Source organism: Dendrobates tinctorius, unplaced genomic scaffold (assembly GCF_039654945.1).
Source record: "Dendrobates tinctorius isolate UK_male_01 unplaced genomic scaffold, ASM3965494v1 ptg000126l, whole genome shotgun sequence".
Taxonomy (NCBI): Eukaryota; Metazoa; Chordata; class Amphibia; order Anura; family Dendrobatidae; genus Dendrobates; species Dendrobates tinctorius.
The window spans coordinates 22387955-22407083 of NW_027361794.1; the positions used below are offsets into that span (position 1 = coordinate 22387955).

Below are 19129 nucleotides of genomic sequence, written 5' to 3' on the forward strand. Positions count from 1 at the left end.
GCGGCTTCTTTTTTCTTCAACAGGATCATCTGCTTTGCACGGAGGCATTGTAGATGCATATCCCTCAGGATAGCAACCCGCTTCCTTGTGACTTCCTTAGTTGACAGTATGACCAACTGCTTCGTTTCTGGTGCCCAGATCACACTACATGCTTCTATAGCCTTCCTAAAGGCCTCATACCCATCCTCAATGGCACACGCTTCTCGCATGTCTTCGGGTACCTCTATTATACACTTGAAAAGCGAAGTCTCCCCTTCTTGGACATACTGTTGGACCTCCTCATCCTGAGTGTCAGCGCAGTTTTCCAAGACATCGGCATCCCTTGTATGGCCACCTGCGTGACACTTCCCCAGCTGGATTTCTTCCTCCGTGGAGGCCCCTTCTTTGGTCAGCCTCTCCAGCTCACTCTCCTTCATTGTGATCAGCTCGGGAGAGCGCAACAGTTTGATTTCCCGGTCATCCGTGGATTTCTGGAGTGGGGCCTTAGTCTCCTTTATCTTGAGCTCTTGAAGAACTCCATCTCCCTCCTCTCTCCGGAGAATCTCCTGTTGATGCTTCTCTTGGGTCTGAATCCGGAGCTGAATGCGCCGAGCAGGGCAGCATCCGGTCTCTTATAGACCTGATGGCACTGTGCGGCTAGCCAATCACTGCAATACCAAAACAAGGGCAGCACGGTGGTTCAGTGGTTAGCACTGCAGCCTTGCAGCGCTGGAGTTCTGGGTTCGAATCCCTTTAAGGACAACATCTGCAAGGAGTTTGTATGTTCTCCCCGTGTTTGCGTGGGTTTCCTCCGGGTACTCCGGTTTCCTCACACATTCCAAAGACATACTTATAGGGAATTTACATTGTGAGCCCCATCGGGGACAGTGATGATAATGTGTGCAAACTGTAAAGCACTGCGGAATATGTTAGCGCTATATAAAAAAAAGAATAAAAAGAAAGAAAGAAACAAAGATGGCTGCAGCAATACAGTGCATGGCAGATAATCCCTGCATGTTGCAGGGTAATTTCCGAATAATCCCGGAAATGCTAGGTGCTCGCTGAGCACACCAAGTACAGTGATACTCGGGCGAGTAACGAGTAGGTGCGAGCACGTTTGCTCATCACTAGTATGTACCAGATAACAGAACACAGCTTATTATTGAAGGAGGTAAACTGGAAGATACTTGGTGAGTCCAACCTTGGTGATTGCAAAGTATGTGTCTCAAATTATGTGTCCAGAAAAGAGTTCAATCTGTTACCTAAATATCTGAAAAAAATGTCCTCCAGTAATGGCTCTCCAAGAAAAAATACTAAATTGAAGATGCCATGATAGATAGCACAACTTACAAACAGTGGATATCTGCTGACAGATGGATTCTTGACACTCTTTCTAAAAGTGCAGAAGACTTTGTAGAACAATTTTGTGACAGCTGATAGTCCTTAAAGGGTTAGTCAGAAACACAAAAGTAAATTTCAATTAATAAATCTTTAAAAGCTAAGAACTTTTGTAATTCAAGTCATGGTAAAATTCCCCTCCTGTCACTCTATACTGAACTTAGGGTTCTGCTTATATTACCCACTTCCTATGACGATTCATTTGAGAATCCTCAGTCTATGATGACGCTCAAGCGATTCATTATCTGCAGACTGAAACTGCTGTGTCTCCACTTTCTACCCTGAAACATCGCATCCTTGAAGGGGGAAGCGGCTGGGACATCCCGACACTCCCCTTATTTTGTTTACCAACCTGAAAGGAAGAGTCATCAGTAGAGTTGAGCGAAACGGGTTGGTCAAATTCATAAGTCGCCGACTTTCACTAAAGTCGGGTTTCATGAAACAAAACCCGACCATAGCGTGAGGTCAGCCATGAGGTCGGCGACCAGAGCGCCAAAGTCGCGTTTCAAATGATGCTTCCAGTGCCCTTTTTCAGCCAATGATGGAGGACGCACACTGTGGGCAACGCAATTACATGGGCATCGGTCACCACCATCTTTGAGAAGGGCATGCAAGTGATTGGCTCGCTTTGTGTGGCGTCACAAGGGCTATAAAAGGGCGTGCATGCCGACCTCCATCTTCTGCCGATCTTAGCGTAGGGAGAGGTTGCTGCTGCTGATTCTGAATGAGGGAGAGCGTTAGGCAGGGAAGAAAAAAAAAAACTGCTTCTGCTGGTAGCGATTTTCACTGTACAACACAACAGTTTGTGTGCAGTGCATGGGGAGGATATATTTTTGTGCATCAGCTCTGTTGGTTATTAGGCTGCTTTATAAGGCTCCCTGATAGCTGCATTGCTGTTTGCACACTGCTGTGCAAACTGCTTTTTTAAAAGCAAAAATACTTTTCTTCCTCTTTTCTGCACAGTTACCAAGCGTTCATTTTTCCACACTTTTGTGTGCAGCAGTCCTGCTTATTAGGCTGCCTGCATCCATACTTGGACTGAGAGCATCATTGTCAGCCTCCTAAAATCTCTAGGGAGATTCAAATTCTCTCCAATACTTTATACACCTTGTACCTTGTCATACACCAGCCAATTTCAGCCTGTTAAATTGAGGTGTAATCTATAGTGGGCCTGAGATAATAGTTCAGCCTCCTAAAATCTCTAGGAGATTCAAATTCTCCCCAATACTATATACACCTTGTCCCTTGTCATACACCAACCAATTTCAGCCTGTTAAATTGAGGTGTAATCTGTATTGGGCCTGAGATAATAGTACAGCCTCCTAAAATCTCTAGGGAGATTCAAATTCACCCCAATACTATATACACCTTGTACCTTGTCATACACCAGCCAATTTCAGCCTGTTAAATTGAGGTGTAATCTATAGTGGGCCTGAGATAATAGTTCAGCCTCCTAAAATCTCTAGGGAGATGCAAATTCTCCCCAATACTATATACACCTTGTACCTTGTTTTACAGTACCATATAGCTGGTGGTATTTTGGGTACATTTTCCCAAAAATTAGGAAGTATGGTGGAAGAGGTCGTGGAAGTGGGCGGGGGTTGCCAGCTGGTACTGATGGTGGTGGTGGTGCATCTGCTGGTAGTGGCTAAAGCACAATAGCACCTAAGGCAGGAGGTGTTGAGCCTGCATCATGGTCTGGCTCTGGAAGGCCTGGAAGGCTACCTTTTCTGGGAGTAGGTTAACCGCTTTTAAGGCCAGAGCATCAGGAACTGGTTTTGGCTTACATTTCCGAAACAGACTCCAGCTAATATGCCCTCCTCTTCTGAAGTTTCAAAAAATGCAAGCACTGAGTCGTCAAGTGGTGGCTCCTGGTCAGGAAGAACCCCTTTCCTTGTGTCCTTCACCCCCACCAAAAGTGAATGATGCAGCAGGCATCACTTCACATTAGTCCATGTAGCTCTTTCTCAAATACCATGCCTTGGTTATCAAGTCAAATCATGAATTCCCCAGTCCAAGATGAATCTGACATGGAGTGTGGGTCGCCAGCCAGGGCAGTGGGGTTAATCGGTACTGGGCCGGTGTCTCAGAGGGATGTGTCACGGTGGTGGTGACCCGGTCCGTGGCCCTGGGCGTCCATGCAAAGGGGTGAATAACGTTTATAGGTGAATGATACGTGACACCACCTGTGGTTTCTGATCAGATTGACCAGCGCTGCAGTGTCGCTTTTCTGGGACAGATGTTGTGGTGCAGCTAAGATGTAGAAGCCCTGCACAGGTAGGGCCTTAGTTGCAGGGCAGATGAAAGAGTTGGTAGATGGTGTGCAGTGCAGGATGTAGCAGAGCCGTGCACCAGGCGCAGGAGAAAGATGACAGACACAGTCGTGCAGTTCCTTTACCTGTACTTGTTAAGTGCCGTCCAGGACTCAGAGTATAGATGGAGAAGGAGTTGGTCAGCCTGAAAGCAAATTAGGAATTCTCTCTCTGCAGATATGTAGTGTGTCCTCTGTTCTAGCGCTTATCTGAGGTACTCGCAGTACTGAGTTCACTAAAGTTCCCCCTGTTGGAACTTTCTCGTATGGCAGGCAGCCGTAGCCTTTTCCTTCTGGCTCATACACATCGCTGCTGGGGCCTCTGAGCCTTAGTTGGGAACAGAGCATTTACAGCTGCTACTTCCTCTGGTTTCTGCTGCAGGACCATCATTGTCCCTGCAAACTCGGAGACCGGAATCCGGACCATGCGCTCCAGCTAGGAGTGAGCCTTAACTCTGCTCATCTTCCAGCTCCCCTTCTCACGTCCACACACTTCCCCTTCACAGACTGCCCTAACTTCCCTCCTCCGGACCACAGAGAGCAGCTCCTCAGCAATCAGGTTCAGAGCTCTCCCTGCTGGCCTGGAGTGGGAACTGTGTTGTGTGTTGGTTTAACTGCTAGAGAGATCCTTCGTTGCTCCCAAGCATGACATCACACTCCCTAGGAGGAAGTTAATGCCACTGTGGTGACCGTACTCCTGGGGGCGCCACAAGTGCACTGATGCTCAGCCACTGCTAGATGATTCTGCTGGTACACTGACCAAGACCACTACATTCCCCTCGCACTCTACACAGCCAGAATCTGACCCTGATGAAACTCAGGTTCCCCTTCCCGCATACTATACCACCTTACACGGTGGCAAAGAGGAAAGTGCAGGTTCCTTGAGCAGGTGGGGGGGCATACTCATGGGTGACGGCACTGGCACAGGGCCCCTCATAGTACGCAAAGTGTCTCTGCCGGTGGGAGGGCGAGGGCCCACCCTCTGTCAGACACACAGCCGTACTATGAGGGGCCCTGTGCCAGTGCCATCGCCAATGAGAGGGCCCCCCTGCACCACCGCCGTGACGTCTTCCGCGTTTCCTGACAGTGAAATTCTGGTCAGAGAGCGCTATGACATCACATCTGTATGCCCTCTGCCTAAACAGTCCAAGTACAGACAGATGGAAGATGGGGATGATGAGGAGTCCAGAGTACAGGGATTCCCTAACGAGGAGACTTATTTAATTGTTTTAAAGGTTGGGAGCAATTTTTGGGGAGCACTATACTCTGGAGAATTATATATGGGGCCCACCATACACTAGAGCATTCCAAAGGTGGACATCAAACACTGGAGCAGCATTTACAGGGCCCATTATACACTGGAGCATTAGAAATGGGGCCCATTATATATGGAGCATTATTTGGGCCCATAAGACACTGGAGCATCATCCATGGGGCCCATCATATACTGGAGCATTGTAAATGGGGCAGATTATATATGGAGCCTTATTTGGACCAATCGTACACTAGAGCATCATCCGTGAGGCCCATCATATGCTGGAGCTTTCCAAATGGGGGACATCAGACACTGGAGCAGCATTTACAGGGCCCATTATACACTGGAGCATTAGAAATGGGGCCCATTATATATGGAGCATTATTTGGGCCCATAAGACAGTGGAGCTTCATCCATGGGGACCAACATATACTGTAGCGTTATGTGGAGCTCATCATATACTGTATCGAACATTATATGAGACCAATGATTCTGTATGGAGAAATATATGGGCATCATTACTCTGTATGGTGCACTATGCGGTGGCCATAAAACTGTATGGAGTAATATACTGTCCATTTTTTTGGAGCTATTGGAGAATTTAAAATGGATATCAGCCATGTGATGTAAGAAGTGAAGTATTTTTCATTGTACTATACCGCAATTTCTCTGGCATATCAGAGGATCATGAATTGTGGCATGTGTTAAAGGAGCCCAGTGACACTCTTTGGCACTGGGCCCACAAAAATCTGGAGCCAGCCCTACCCCCCCACAACTTTAGACAAATAACCTCCAGTTTTCAATGCCTAACTATTATTATAAAGTACCATCCAAAAAAGAAAGAAGCAATGCCTAAAATTACAAACTTTATTTAAGACATAATAAATCCATAGATAAGAATAGACATAATAATGCGGGGAACATAACACACAAAGAACCTCACGTAGGGTAAATAGCAATGCTGCATGTATTATGGTCTTATAATTCCCTGGCAAACAGTAAAGCCACAGGAATGCACAGATTTGATTTAATAATAAGAACACAGTGGTGTATAAAAGCGCCAAATGAAATGAGGCACATGAAAATGCAAAAGACAAGCCAGATTGAGGATACTGGGTAATGTAACATACATGAGCACTAGTGGCAATAAGAGTATAAACCCAGCATATACCCAGGCATTGATGTAAAGTTGCTGCTAAAGCATATTTACCTTAAAGTGCGGGCAGGAAACCCCTGGCGCGCGTTTCGCGTTAGCTTTCTCAAAGGGGAACATAATTGGGCTGCCTCTGCACCCTTTTATATGACAGTAAAGTGAACTGGGAGGCGGCGTTGATGTTGGCTTCCTGTGCGCAGCCCGGGCAAGCATCGTCATTGAGCGGCGCCGTGTGAAGCCGCGCCTCCTCCAAACTCGACGCGTCAGAGCAGGAGAGGGGAGGCGGCAACACATGGACGCATTGTCATGATGACGCCAGAGACCCGGACAAGCGTCGTCACAGATCGGCGCCGTGTGAAGCCGCGCCCCTTCCACGCTCGATGCATCAGAGCAGGAGGGAGGAAGCGGCAACACAGGGACGCGTCGTCATGATGACGCCAGAAACCGGATCACGCACAGGAGACACCACATCAAACAGAATACCTGCGCTAAATAGAGGTAAAAATTCCCTATGTTTCCAAGCAAAAATATGTCCTTTATGAGGGGAAGGAAGGACTAAAATGTGAACGATAAATCCAGTTATTAATTAGAATATATAATATCAATATCAATAGCACGATAAACTAGATTATTTAGGTGAATATGCATTAAGTAAACAAGAGAAGTGCTAAGCTAGTGAAAAAATATAGTACCATTGGGAGAATATCATGTTAATGAAACAATCACAATAACTATATTTATATTTAAAAGGGAGTCTCCCAAAAGAGGAAGAAGAGAAAAAGGACATCCTAGTCCATATGCGATAAACGTCCACATAATATATAAAAGGTGCGAGACATATAATATATAATATAAAAATAATAACGATAATAAGTTCCTTCAAATGCAACAACTGGAAAAAGGGCAAGCGTGGAGCCGTGAAAAATCCTTCAGGGAGCGCAGAGAAGGGAGCAAACTTGGAACGCCACATCCACACCCAGCCAGGAGCAAAGGCAGCCGTTTTTCAAAACATCTAAAAAACAATCATAAAATTAAAATCCAAATAAAACAAAGACAAAAAGAGGATAAAGGGGGAGTGAAAAAACAGAGCTTATAATAGAAAATTTTTTACAAAAACAGTGCAAAGCTAATGACCTCATTAAGACCGTCAGGTTGCACAGAATGGATCCTGGATATCAATCGTGCTTCCAATTGTGCAAGCATCTTTCTCCAGTCACCACCCCTAACATCAACATGTACCTTATCTATTCCGAAAGCCTTCAAAAGATTGGCATTACAATCGTGCATTAATTTAAAGTGCCGTGGTATCGGTTTTAAAGAGGAGATGTCTTGTATATCTGCGGCATTCACGATGTCGCGGTAGTGCTCCCTAATCCTAGTCTTTAAAGGCCTTGAAGTTAACCCGACATAGATTTTGGGACAAGGGCAATGGGCATAATATACCACTCCAAAAGAATCACAGGTGATATGCTGCGTAATCGAGAAAGTCTCACCATTACTGGATTCAAATGTAGTGGCTCGTACCATATTGGGGCATGCAATACAACTACCGCATGGGAAGAAGCCCCAAAGAGGACCCCTGGATCCAAAAGCCCTCCCCGGTTGAGGACCGGGATAATAACTTCGGACGATATGATTTTTCAAATTAGGTGATTTCTTGCAAGTAATGGATGGATAATCCAAAAGACATTTAGCCAAACATCTATCCTCTTTTAATATGGGCCAGAATTTCCTTAGAGATTCCTGCATGCCCCGCCAGTTGGTATTATAAGTCGTAAGGAACCTTACCTTTGAATCTTGAACAGGTTTCGAATGTGATTTCAAAAGCTCATTACGGTAAGATTTTTTTGCTGCTTGTAAACCTTTTTTAATGCATCTTCGCGAGTAACCCCTTTCCTGAAACCTATGAGACAAATCATCCGCTTGCTCAATGAAGTTGTTCTCGTTAGAGCAAATTTTCCTGGCCCTAAGGAATTGACCCTTAGGTATACTCTTAATCAGGGAGCAGGGATGAGAGGAAGAGGCATGAAGGAGCGAGCTAACAGAGGTTTCTTTGCGATAAATATTGGTTTCCAAGAAACCACTCGAGGGATTAGTAATCAAAATATCAAGAAAATCAATAGAGGACTGACTATATTTACATGTTAACTTGATGTTCAGCTTATTGCCATTTAAAGTCCCGACAAAGTCAAGGAGGTCTCGCTCTGAGCCCTGCCACATCATGAGAATATCATCGATATAGCGGACCCAGAGCAAGACCCCCTCGATATGCGCAATGGGTTTGGTGAGAAAAATTTCTCGTTCCCACATGCCCATGAAAAGATTTGCATAGGCAGATGCAAAAGCAGCACCCATTGCAGTCCCAATTATGTTCCCCTTTGAGAAAGCTAACGCGAAACGCGCGTCAGGGGTCTCCTGCCCGCACTTTAAGGTAAATATGCTTTAGCAGCAACTTTACATCAATGCCTGGGTATATGCTGGGTTTATACTCTTATTGCCACTAGTGCTCATGTATGTTACATTACCCAGTATCCTCAATCTGGCTTGTCTTTTGCATTTTCATGTGCCTCATTTCATTTGGCGCTTTTATACACCACTGTGTTCTTATTATTAAATCAAATCTGTGCATTCCTGTGGCTTTACTGTTTGCCAGGGAATTATAAGACCATAATACATGCAGCATTGCTATTTACCCTACGTGCGGTTCTTTGTGTGTTATGTTCCCCGCATTATTATGTCTATTCTTATTTATGGATTTATTATGTCTTAAATAAAGTTTGTAATTTTAGGCATTGCTTCTTTCTTTTTTGGATGGTCTTTTCATGAAGCATTCTGTCTATTAGGCTTCTGTTGTTTTGGATAATTATTATAATTCTGTATCTTTTAGAGTTTTTCTCTGCCAGTATGGACTATAAAGCAAGAGACAAAAATTGGCTCTCTTGCGTGGACACTGTATTTTGTGGGGACGCCACGCAATCAGGTATTGGTGAAGGTGGTCAGAAAACGGAGCTTAAAAATTCTTTGAAATTTTTTCTTAAAAAAAGAACTAAAACATGGTGGAATAAGGCCTCGTTAGAGTCCTATTTGGCAAAAAATCTGATACCTAGGGGCTTGCGGATTCGAATTATGCCTTCTTTTAACACTGATGACCCCCTATTTAGAACTAGATGGGAGGATGCTTGTACTTCGTGTTCCAAATCCTTCATAGAACTCCTCATTGGGAATGATAGAAAAACTCTTGAAAAATTGGATACTGACATAGACTGTACCCATCAGAAACTATTGGAATGTTTATCCACCTCCGAGATTGAGACCCTCAACAAGGATTTGGATATCCAGTTTTTAACGTTGGAGAAGGAGGTTAAGGAGGTGAAAACTAGGAAATTTCAAAGAGACCTAAAGGATTTTAATGATGGTGCTGTTTATAAATGGTCTTCCTTTGATGCGCGGGGGCGGTCCACATCCTGTTCCTCCTCCATCTCGTCAGCATCCTCTAGGGAGAGTAATAAAGCGCAACAACAAACCTATAACCTGAGGAAAAACAATAACACTGGAAAAGGTCATACCCCCCAAAAAACACATGGGCGGACTATGCATAGTTCTGCCAGGATGCAGGTAATCAATCTGTCTTCCATAGAATTAACTCCCTCACAATTGGAGGTTTTAAGTTTGGGTCTGTCGTTTTCACCAGCCTCTCCCTTTGACTCATTCGTAGCCACCAAAGATCTCCACCTCTTTGCCCGCAAACTAGTTTTGAAAAAGCTGCATGATAAGCCAAGGATGGGGGAGGTTTGGACTGAAGATGAGCTGCGTGCTATTTCTATCCTTGAAGAATTGGGGGATGATCAACAAATTGCGGCCCCTCCAGGTAAGGATACTTTCCATCCCCCTGTCTCCAACAAATTTCCCCCTCTCAATCTTTATCCCCATATTGAACTTTTTGTCAAACTTGTGACAAAAGAATTTGAGAAGTTAAAGCCCTCAGGTTCTGGGGACAATTTGACCTTTTCACAGAGGGCAGCTCTTAATGAGCTTAAAAATCTTAAAGGAGTTGTCATTAAGCAGGCTGATAAAGGGGGTAACGTGGTGGTGTGGCCGATTCCTATGTATGAAAGGGAAGCCTTTCGACAACTTAGGAATGACGCATGCTATAAAAAATTAACATTCAACCCCACCCTTAAATTTAAAAGGGAGTTACAGAATATTCTTGATCAAGCCTTTGATACAGGCACCATCACTAAGGATCTCAGGGACCATCTGGTACCTCTTTATCCCAAAATGGCATGCATACATTTTATACCGAAGGTTCACAAAAATGCCTCCTCTCCTCCTGGGCGTCCCATTGTCTCGGGCAATGGGAACCTATGTGAGACTGTTTCCAAATTTTTGGATTTTTATTTGAAGCCTCTGGTAGCCAACTTTCCCTCCTATGTAAAGGATTCTGGGGACGTTTTGAAGAAAATTGATGGTATCCCGCTTGAGAAAGATATGTGGTTGGTCACCATGGATGTGGAGGCGCTATACACATCAATACAGCACCAGGATGGGATCATGGCCACTAAAACTTTTCTGTATATGTCCGAGCACAATCTGGATTTTATTGAATTTTTACTTTTGCTGTTGAAATTCACCCTGGAGCATAATTTTTTCATTTTTAAACAGAGTATTTATTTACAACAGCAGGGGACTGCAATGGGTGCTGCTTTTGCATCTGCCTATGCAAATCTTTTCATGGGCATGTGGGAATGAGAAATTTTTCTCACCAAACCCATTGCGCATATCGAGGGGGTCTTGCTCTGGGTCCGCTATATCGATGATATTCTCATGATGTGGCAGGGCTCAGAGCGAGACCTCCTTGACTTTGTCGGGACTTTAAATGGCAATAAGCTGAACATCAAGTTAACATGTAAATATAGTCAGTCCTCTATTGATTTTCTTGATATTTTGATTACTAATCCCTCGAGTGGTTTCTTGGAAACCAATATTTATCGCAAAGAAACCTCTGTTAACTCGCTCCTTCATGCCTCTTCCTCTCATCCATGCTCCCTGATTAAGAGTATACCTAAGGGTCAATTCCTTAGGGCCAGGAAAATTTGCTCTAACGAGAACAACTTCATTGAGCAAGCGGATGATTTGTCTCATAGGTTTCAGGAAAGGGGTTACTCGCGAAGATGCATTAAAAAAGGTTTACAAGCAGCAAAATAATCTGACCGTAATGAGCTTTTGAAATCACATTCGAAACCTGTTCAAGATTCAAAGGTAAGGTTCATTACGACTTATAATACCAACTGGCGGGGCATGCAGGAATCTCTAAGGAAATTCTGGCCCATATTAAAAGAGGATAGATGTTTGGCTAAATGTCTTTTGGATTATCCATCCATTACTTGCAAGAAATCACCTAATTTGAAAAATCATATCGTCCGAAGTTATTATCCCGGTCCTCAACCGGGGAGGGCTTTTGGATCCAGGGTTCCTCTTTGGGGCTTCTTCCCATGCGGTAGTTGTATTTCATGCCCCAATATGGTACGAGCCACTACATTTGAATCCAGTAATGGTGAGACTTTCTCGATTACGCAGCATATCACCTGTGATTCTTTTGGAGTGGTATATTATGCCCATTGCCCTTGTCCCAAAATCTACGTCGGGTTAACTTCAAGGCCTTTAAAGACTAGGATTAGGGAGCACTACCGCGACATCGTGAATGCCGCAGATATACAAGACATCTCCTCTTTAAAACCGATACCACGGCACTTTAAATTAATGCACGATTGTAATGCCAATCTTTTGAAGGCTTTCGGAATAGATAAGGTACATGTTGATGTTAGGGGTGGTGACTGGAGAAAGATGCTTGCACAATTGGAAGCACGATGGATATCCAGGATCCATTCTGTGCAACCTGACGGTCTTAATGAGGTCATTAGCTTTGCACCGTTTTTGTAAAAAATTTTCTATTATAAGCTCTGTTTTTTCTCTCCCCCTTTATCCTCTTTTTATTCTTTGTTTTATTTGGATTTTAATTTTATGATTGTTTTTTAGATGTTTTGAAAAACGGCTGCCTTTGCTCCTGGCTGGGTGTGGATGTGGCGTTCCAAGTTTGCTCCCTTCTCTGCGCTCCCTGAAGGATTTTTCACGGCTCCACGCTTGCCCTTTTTCCAGTTGATGCATTTGAAGGAACTTATTATCGTTATTATTTTTATATTATATATTATATGTCTCACACCTTTTATATATTACGTGGTCGTTTATCGCATATGGACTAGGATGTCCTTTTTCTCTTCCTCCTCTTTTGGGGGACTCCCTTTTAAATATAAATATAGTTATTGTGATTGTTTCATTAACATGATATTCTCCCAATGGTACTATATTTTTTCACTAACTTAGCACTTCTCTTGTTTACTTAATGCATATTCACCTAAATAATCTAGTTTATCGTGCTATTGATATTGATATTATATATTCTAATTAGTAACTGGATTTATCGTTCACATTTTAGTCCTTCCTTCCCCTCATAAAGGACATATTTTTGCTTGGAAACATAGGGAATTTTTACCTCTATTTAGCGCAGGTATTCTGTTTGATGTGGTGTCTCCTGTGCGTGATCCGGTTTCTGGCGTCGTCATGACGACGCGTCCCTGTGTTGCCGCTTCCTCCCTCCTGCTCTGATGCATCGAGCGTGGAAGGGGCGCGGCTTCACACGGCGCCGATCTGTGACGACGCTTGTCCGGGTCTCTGGCGTCGTCATGACAACGCGTCCATGTGTTGCCGCCTCCCCTCTCCTGCTCTGACGCGTCGAGTTTGGAGGAGGCGCGGCTTCACACGGCGCCGCTCAATGACTATGCTTGCCCGGGCCGCGCACAGGAAGCCAACATCAACGCCGCCTTCCAGTTCACTTTACTGTCATATAAAAGGGTGCAGAGGCAGCCCAATTATGTTCCCCTTTGAGAAAGCTAACGCGAAATGCGCGTCAGGGGTCTCCTGCCCGCACTTTAAGGTAAATATGCTTTAGCAGCAACTTTACATCAATGCCTGGGTATATGCTGGGGTTATACTCTTATTGCCACTAGTGCTCATGTATGTTACATTACCCAGTATCCTCAATCTGGCTTGTCTTTTGCATTTTCATGTGCCTCATTTCATTTGGCGCTTTTATACACCACTGTGTTCTTATTATTAAATCAAATCTGTGCATTCCTGTGGCTTTACTGTTTGCCAGGGAATTATAAGACCATAATACATGCAGCATTGCTATTTACCCTACGTGCGGTTCTTTGTGTGTTATGTTCCCCGCATTATTATGTCTATTCTTATCTATGGATTTATTATGTCTTAAATAAAGTTTGTAATTTTAGGCATTGCTTCTTTCTTTTTTGGATGGTCTTTTCATGAAGCATTCTGTCTATTAGGCTTCTGTTGTTTTGGATAATTATTATTATAAAGTAAATTAAGGTTGCCAAGCTTAAGTAATAAGAATTGATGTTTTTGGCATTAAAATGGGCACTGTAGGTTGTAGGTGTGTTTCCTGTCCTCCACTCACTGCCAACTTTTCTTCCCCATTGACTTGCATTGGGTTTCATGTTTCAGTCGGCCTTCGACTTTTCACGATAATCGGCCGATTGCATTTGACCCGACTATTGCGAAAGTCGGATTTGATGAAACCCGACTCGACCCGAAAAAAGGCAGTCGCTCATCTCTAGTCATCAGTGATGCTCATTATAAGGACTGGTCCCTGCAGTGTCTCCTTTGTGCAATGTCTCCACCAGCACCCTGTGTGATGAGAGCAGTGTCCGGTCTGTTGTCTGCTTACCTGAATAGTAATAAGATGGCTCTGCTTGCAGTCAGAAATAAAATACAACAGTGTACTTATGATATTTGAGTGCTTACTTCATGAATCAAAGCTGTTCATTTGTTCCCCAAAAAATTGATTTCATTGATAACAAATGACATCCTACCTAGTTTGAGCAAGGTCTACTACTTCTCGGATGACTCTTCTGTACTGCATAAAAATAGGAAAAACTTTATAATACAGGACCATACTTGAAGAAAACCTGTTGGAGTCTGCAAAAGACCTGAGACTGGGATGGAGATTTGTCTTCCAGCAAGACAATGATCCCAAACATAAAGCAAAATCTACAATGGAATGGTTCACAAATAAATGTATCCAGGTGTTAGAATGTCCAGACCTGAATCCAATCAAGAATCTGTGGAAAGAGCTGAAAACTGCTGTTCACAAACGATCTCCATCCAACCTCACTGAGCTCGAGCTGTTTGCCAAGGAAGAATGGGCAAGAATTTCAGTCTGTCAATGTACAAAACTGATAGAGACATAGCCCAAGCGACTTGCAGCTGTAATGGCAGCAAAAGGTGGCGCAACAAAGTATTAAGTTAATAATATTGCACGCCCCACTTTTCAGTTTTTGAATTTCTACAAAAATTTAAAATAACCAGTACATTTCGTTCAACTTCACAATTGTGTTCCACTTGTTTTTGATTCTTCACCAAAAATTTACATTTGGTATCTTTATGTTTGAAGCATGATATGTGGGAAAAGGTTGAAAAGTTCCAGGAATCGTGCTCCTGCGCAGGCGTACTGAGCAGAGTACTGCAGTGCGCAGGTGCTGGGCCTCTCTGACCTTTCCCGCTGCCTGCGCACTGCAGTACTCTGCTCTGCCCTCAACAGCAGGAGCGCGACACGAAGCGAGCAGGACGACGACATTGCAAGAAAATGGGAGGCGCCGGACCTGCGGCACCAATCGGACCGGACAGCTCCCGGGTGAGTATAATAAAACTTGTTTTAATTAACTTTCAGGTCAGATCAGGGGCTTATCTGCAGCATTACAGAATACTGTAGATAAGCCCCGAAAGGCAGTGGCCACATCTTATTGTGAAAAAATGAGGTGACAGGTTCCTTTTAACAACAAAAAAAACCCCACGGTGACTGGAGAGGTGGATGGACATATATGAGCCTCAGCTGGACTCTGGAAGGGGTTAAAAAAATGAGATTTTGGCATTTTCACTCCTGGTATGGAGGCGATAGCACAATCATATGCCACCATATAGTAGACGTTCGGTAACTGGTGATAATTCCATCATGTGTGGGGTCTATTTGTCTCCAAGCAAAGAAATCACACGTTACATTCCACACATAACACTGTGTAGAAAAGGCGGCGCGGGGTAATTGTGCCAGTAGTGAGGGGAAATAATGGCGGGAATTAGAGTTGAGCAAAACAGGCCAGTCAGATTCAAAAATCGCCGACTTTCGCCAAAGTTGGGTTTCGCCGATCGAAACCCGACCCTACCGTGAGGTCAGCCATGAGGTCGCCGATCAGCGCGCCAAAGTTGCGTTTCAAATGATGCTTTCAGCGCCTTTTCTCACACTATGATGGAGGACGCACACTGTGGGCAACGCGATGACATGCTCAGCGGCCACCACCATCTTAGAGAAGGGCATTGAAGTGATTGGCTGGCTTTGTGTGGCGTCACAGTGGGTATAAAAGGCTGTGAACGCCAACCGCCATCTTACTTCTGCCGATCTTACAATAGGGAGAGGTGCTGCTGATTCTGAACAGGGAGAGCATTAGGCAGGGAAGAGGAAAAAAAACTGCTTCTGCTGATAGCGCTTTTCACTGTACAGTTAGTGTGCAGTGAAAGGGGAGGATTTTAGTTGTGTGCAGCAGCGCTGGTGGTGATTAGGCTGCCTTTTAAGGCTACCTGATAGTTGCATTGCTGTGTGCACACTGCTGTTCAAACTGCTTTTTTCAAAGCACTCCAAATTTTATTATCTTGTCCTGGTGAGTTACTGAGCGTTCATTTTTTCACACACCGTGTAGCGGTGTACGCTCCTCACACACTACCGCGTACCGCCTTCTAGCACGGACAAATAGAAGCTACCTGTGTGTGACTCTGGAAAAAAAAACGAGGAGTTCTTCCGTTTTTCCAGACCTACACCTTAGAGACATGTCCGTTTTTCAAACAGTTTCGTATATCTGATGTTTGATTACGGTGTAAACTAGACAGAGACAGCGTGTGTCAGTCCGTATACACATACACGGAGCTTGACAATTTTCCTTACACACATCGTATTGAGCTGTCCGATTCTCCAACAGTATTGTATATCTGCCGTTCGCTTTACAGTCACATCTATACAGAGTCAGTGTGTGTGTGTGACACTCCATAAATACATATACGGAGATTGTTAGTTGCACAAAAATCATATACAGCTGTACACTTGTGATACAGTTCCGTATATCTGCTTGTTGGATTACGGTCCAATACCTACTGTGAGAGCGTCTGTGACTAACATAATATGTACGTTGATTTAATTTGTTCAATACACCTTACACAGCTGGACGCTCCTCATACAGTACCATCTCTCTGCTGGTATTTTTGGTACATTTTCCCAAACTTGAGGAAGTATGGTGGAAGAGGCTGCGGATGTGGGCAGGGGGGCGCAGCTGGTACTGATGGTGGTGGTGCATCTGCTGGTTCTGGCAAAAGCACAATAGCAGCTAAGGCAGGAGGTGTTCATCCTCTGGCCCAAGAAGGCCTGTAAGGTTGCCTTTTCTTGTAGTAGGAAAACTGCTTTTAAAGCCGGAGCATCAGGAACAGGTTTTGGCATATATTGCCGAAACAGCCACCAGCTCTATTGCCGCCTCTTCTGAACGGTCGAAACCTGCAAGCACAGAGTCGTCAGTGCAGAGTTCGGGTCAAATAAACCCCTTTCCTTGTGTCCTTCACCCCCACCAAAAGTTAAGAACGCGGCAGCCCACACTCCAGATAACTCTATGGAGCTCTTTTCACATACCATGCCTGGGTTATCCAGTCAAATCCTGAATTCCCCAGTCCAAGATGAATCTTACATGGAGTGCACTGATGCACGGCACTGCTAGATGATTCTGCTGGTACATTGACCCACAGCACTACATTCCCCTCGCAGTCTATTGAGCCAGAATCTGACCCTGATGAAACCCAGGTGCCCCTTCCCGCATGCTATACCACCTTACACGGTGATACAGGGGAAGGTAAAGTGGAAGGTGCAGATGACTTTGAAGAGGAGGTGATGGATGACCCAGTTCTGGACCCGAATTGGCATCCATTGGGGGAGGAGGGTGGCGCTGGCAATAGCTCAGATAAGGAGAAGGATCCGCAGCAGGCATTGACATCGCAGCAGCGGTTATCTAGCAGGCCCGTAGCTGTCCTAAAACGTGGAACAAAAACTAAAAGAGTTGCAGGACAGCTTGACCAGACTGTCAACTTAGCACAGCGTGCAAGGCCAGAAAATGTTTACCATAGTAGGAGGAGAGCAGTGTAGCACTTCTTTGTCCAAAATCCTACTGATGAGGCAAAGGTTACCTGTAAGAAGTGCGGAAGGACCTTTAGCCGAGGTAAACAACTCAGAAATTAGAATACCAGTTCCATGCTTAGACATTTAATCAACATGCACTTGCAAGCGTGGACGGACTACAAAACCTCAGGTAGCACATGTGCACCTGCTCCGACTGAAGGTAGCCAATAACGCTCCATCACTACCCCCACTGTAAGACCACCACAACCATTAAGCACACCACCAGCACTAAATGCGGAGGTGTTGTTGCAAGGCCAAAACACTCAGGGAATCACAATGGTTTTGCAACACAACACTGAATCTAGGCCATCACCACCAATACCATCACCAAGCCCCTCTCACTCCATCCGGTCCACCGCTACTTCCCCTCATATGCAGCTCTCCAGTCCAGCTCACCCTACCAGACACTGAGTAGGACAAGAAAGTACTCATCCTCTCATTCGCGTAAACTGTGTTTTAATGCCTACATTGCCAAACTAATCTAATTAGAAATGATGCCCTACCGTTTGGTTGAAAGCGAAGCTTTCCGCGACCTCATGGCCTACGCTGTCCCACGCTATGACCTACCCAGTCGGCACTTCTTTTCTCGAAAAGCCATCCCTGCCCTCCACCGGTATGTGAAAGACCGCATTGTCCTTGCACTGAAACAGTCAGTGAGTGGAAAGGTGCACCTCAAAACAGATGCATGGACCAGTAGGCATGCCCAGGGCCGTTACGTGTCCATCACTGTGCACTGGGTTAATGTGGTGGATGCAGGCTCCACTGGGGACAGCAGTGGTGGAACAGTGCTGCCTAGCCCACGGTATAGGAAACAGTTGGCTGTAGGCTTTCGCTCCTCCTCCTCCTCGTCTATCAGCGAAAGCTCGTCCACAGAGCGCAGTTGCACGAGCACTACATCCGCAGCTGGCAGTGTTGCACTCGAGGTGTCCCACTATCGAACAGCTAGTAGTAAGCGTCAGCAGGCTGTGTTAAAGATGATGTCTTTGGGCGACTACAGACACACCACGGAGGTACTGGCTGACTACTTGCAGCGACAAACAGAGTCATGGCTGGGCAGTCTACATCTTGAGGCAGGCAAGGTAGCCAGTGATAATGGCCCTAATTTTGTGGCAGCCATAGCCCATGCAAAACTCACACACATACCTTGCCTTGCTCACACTTTGAACCTGGTGGTGCAGTGCTTACTTTATAATTATCCGGTGTTAATACGCCTGCTCCATAATGTGCGAAGACTGTGCTCGCACATCTGTCGCTCGGCCGTACACTCCAGTCGTATGCAGAAGCTGCAGCGATTGCTCCACCTCCCCAAGCACCGCCTAATCATAGACGTTGCAACAAGGTGGAACACCACCCTGCACACGGATACACGGGCAGGCAGTTTGAGGGAAGACATGGAATTGTCGGGTGTGCAGTGGTCAAAGCTGAAAGACCTCTGTAAAGTCCTTCAGTGTTTTGAGGAATGCACATGGCTGGTAAGCGCAGATGACGCCATCATAAGCATGAGCATCCCACTTAAGCGTCAGCTCATGCAAAGTTTGACACACATTAAGGATCAGACGTCTGCAGTGGAGGAGGAAGAGGAGGAGGGAAGCATTGATGACAGTCAGCCATTGTCTGGTCGGTCAGGGAACTGTCCTGGACGAGGTGGAGGAAGAGGAGGAGGATGAGGGGGATGATTATTTTGGGCAGGAG

The 19129-nt window shown here is 45.1% G+C and overlaps 1 protein-coding gene and 1 long non-coding RNA gene across 11 annotated transcripts in view; both read left to right on the plus strand.

The window, feature by feature from the left end:
* LOC141047087 (uncharacterized) overlaps positions 1–19129 on the plus strand; it is a 503667-nt gene that overhangs the window by 257267 nt on the left and 227271 nt on the right. The window lies entirely within an intron of this gene.
* On the plus strand, positions 9576–13451 carry LOC141047094 (uncharacterized). The gene is made up of 3 exons (XR_012219750.1): positions 9576–9964; positions 11241–11355; positions 12133–13451. It is a non-coding gene; the product is annotated as an uncharacterized lncRNA (long non-coding RNA).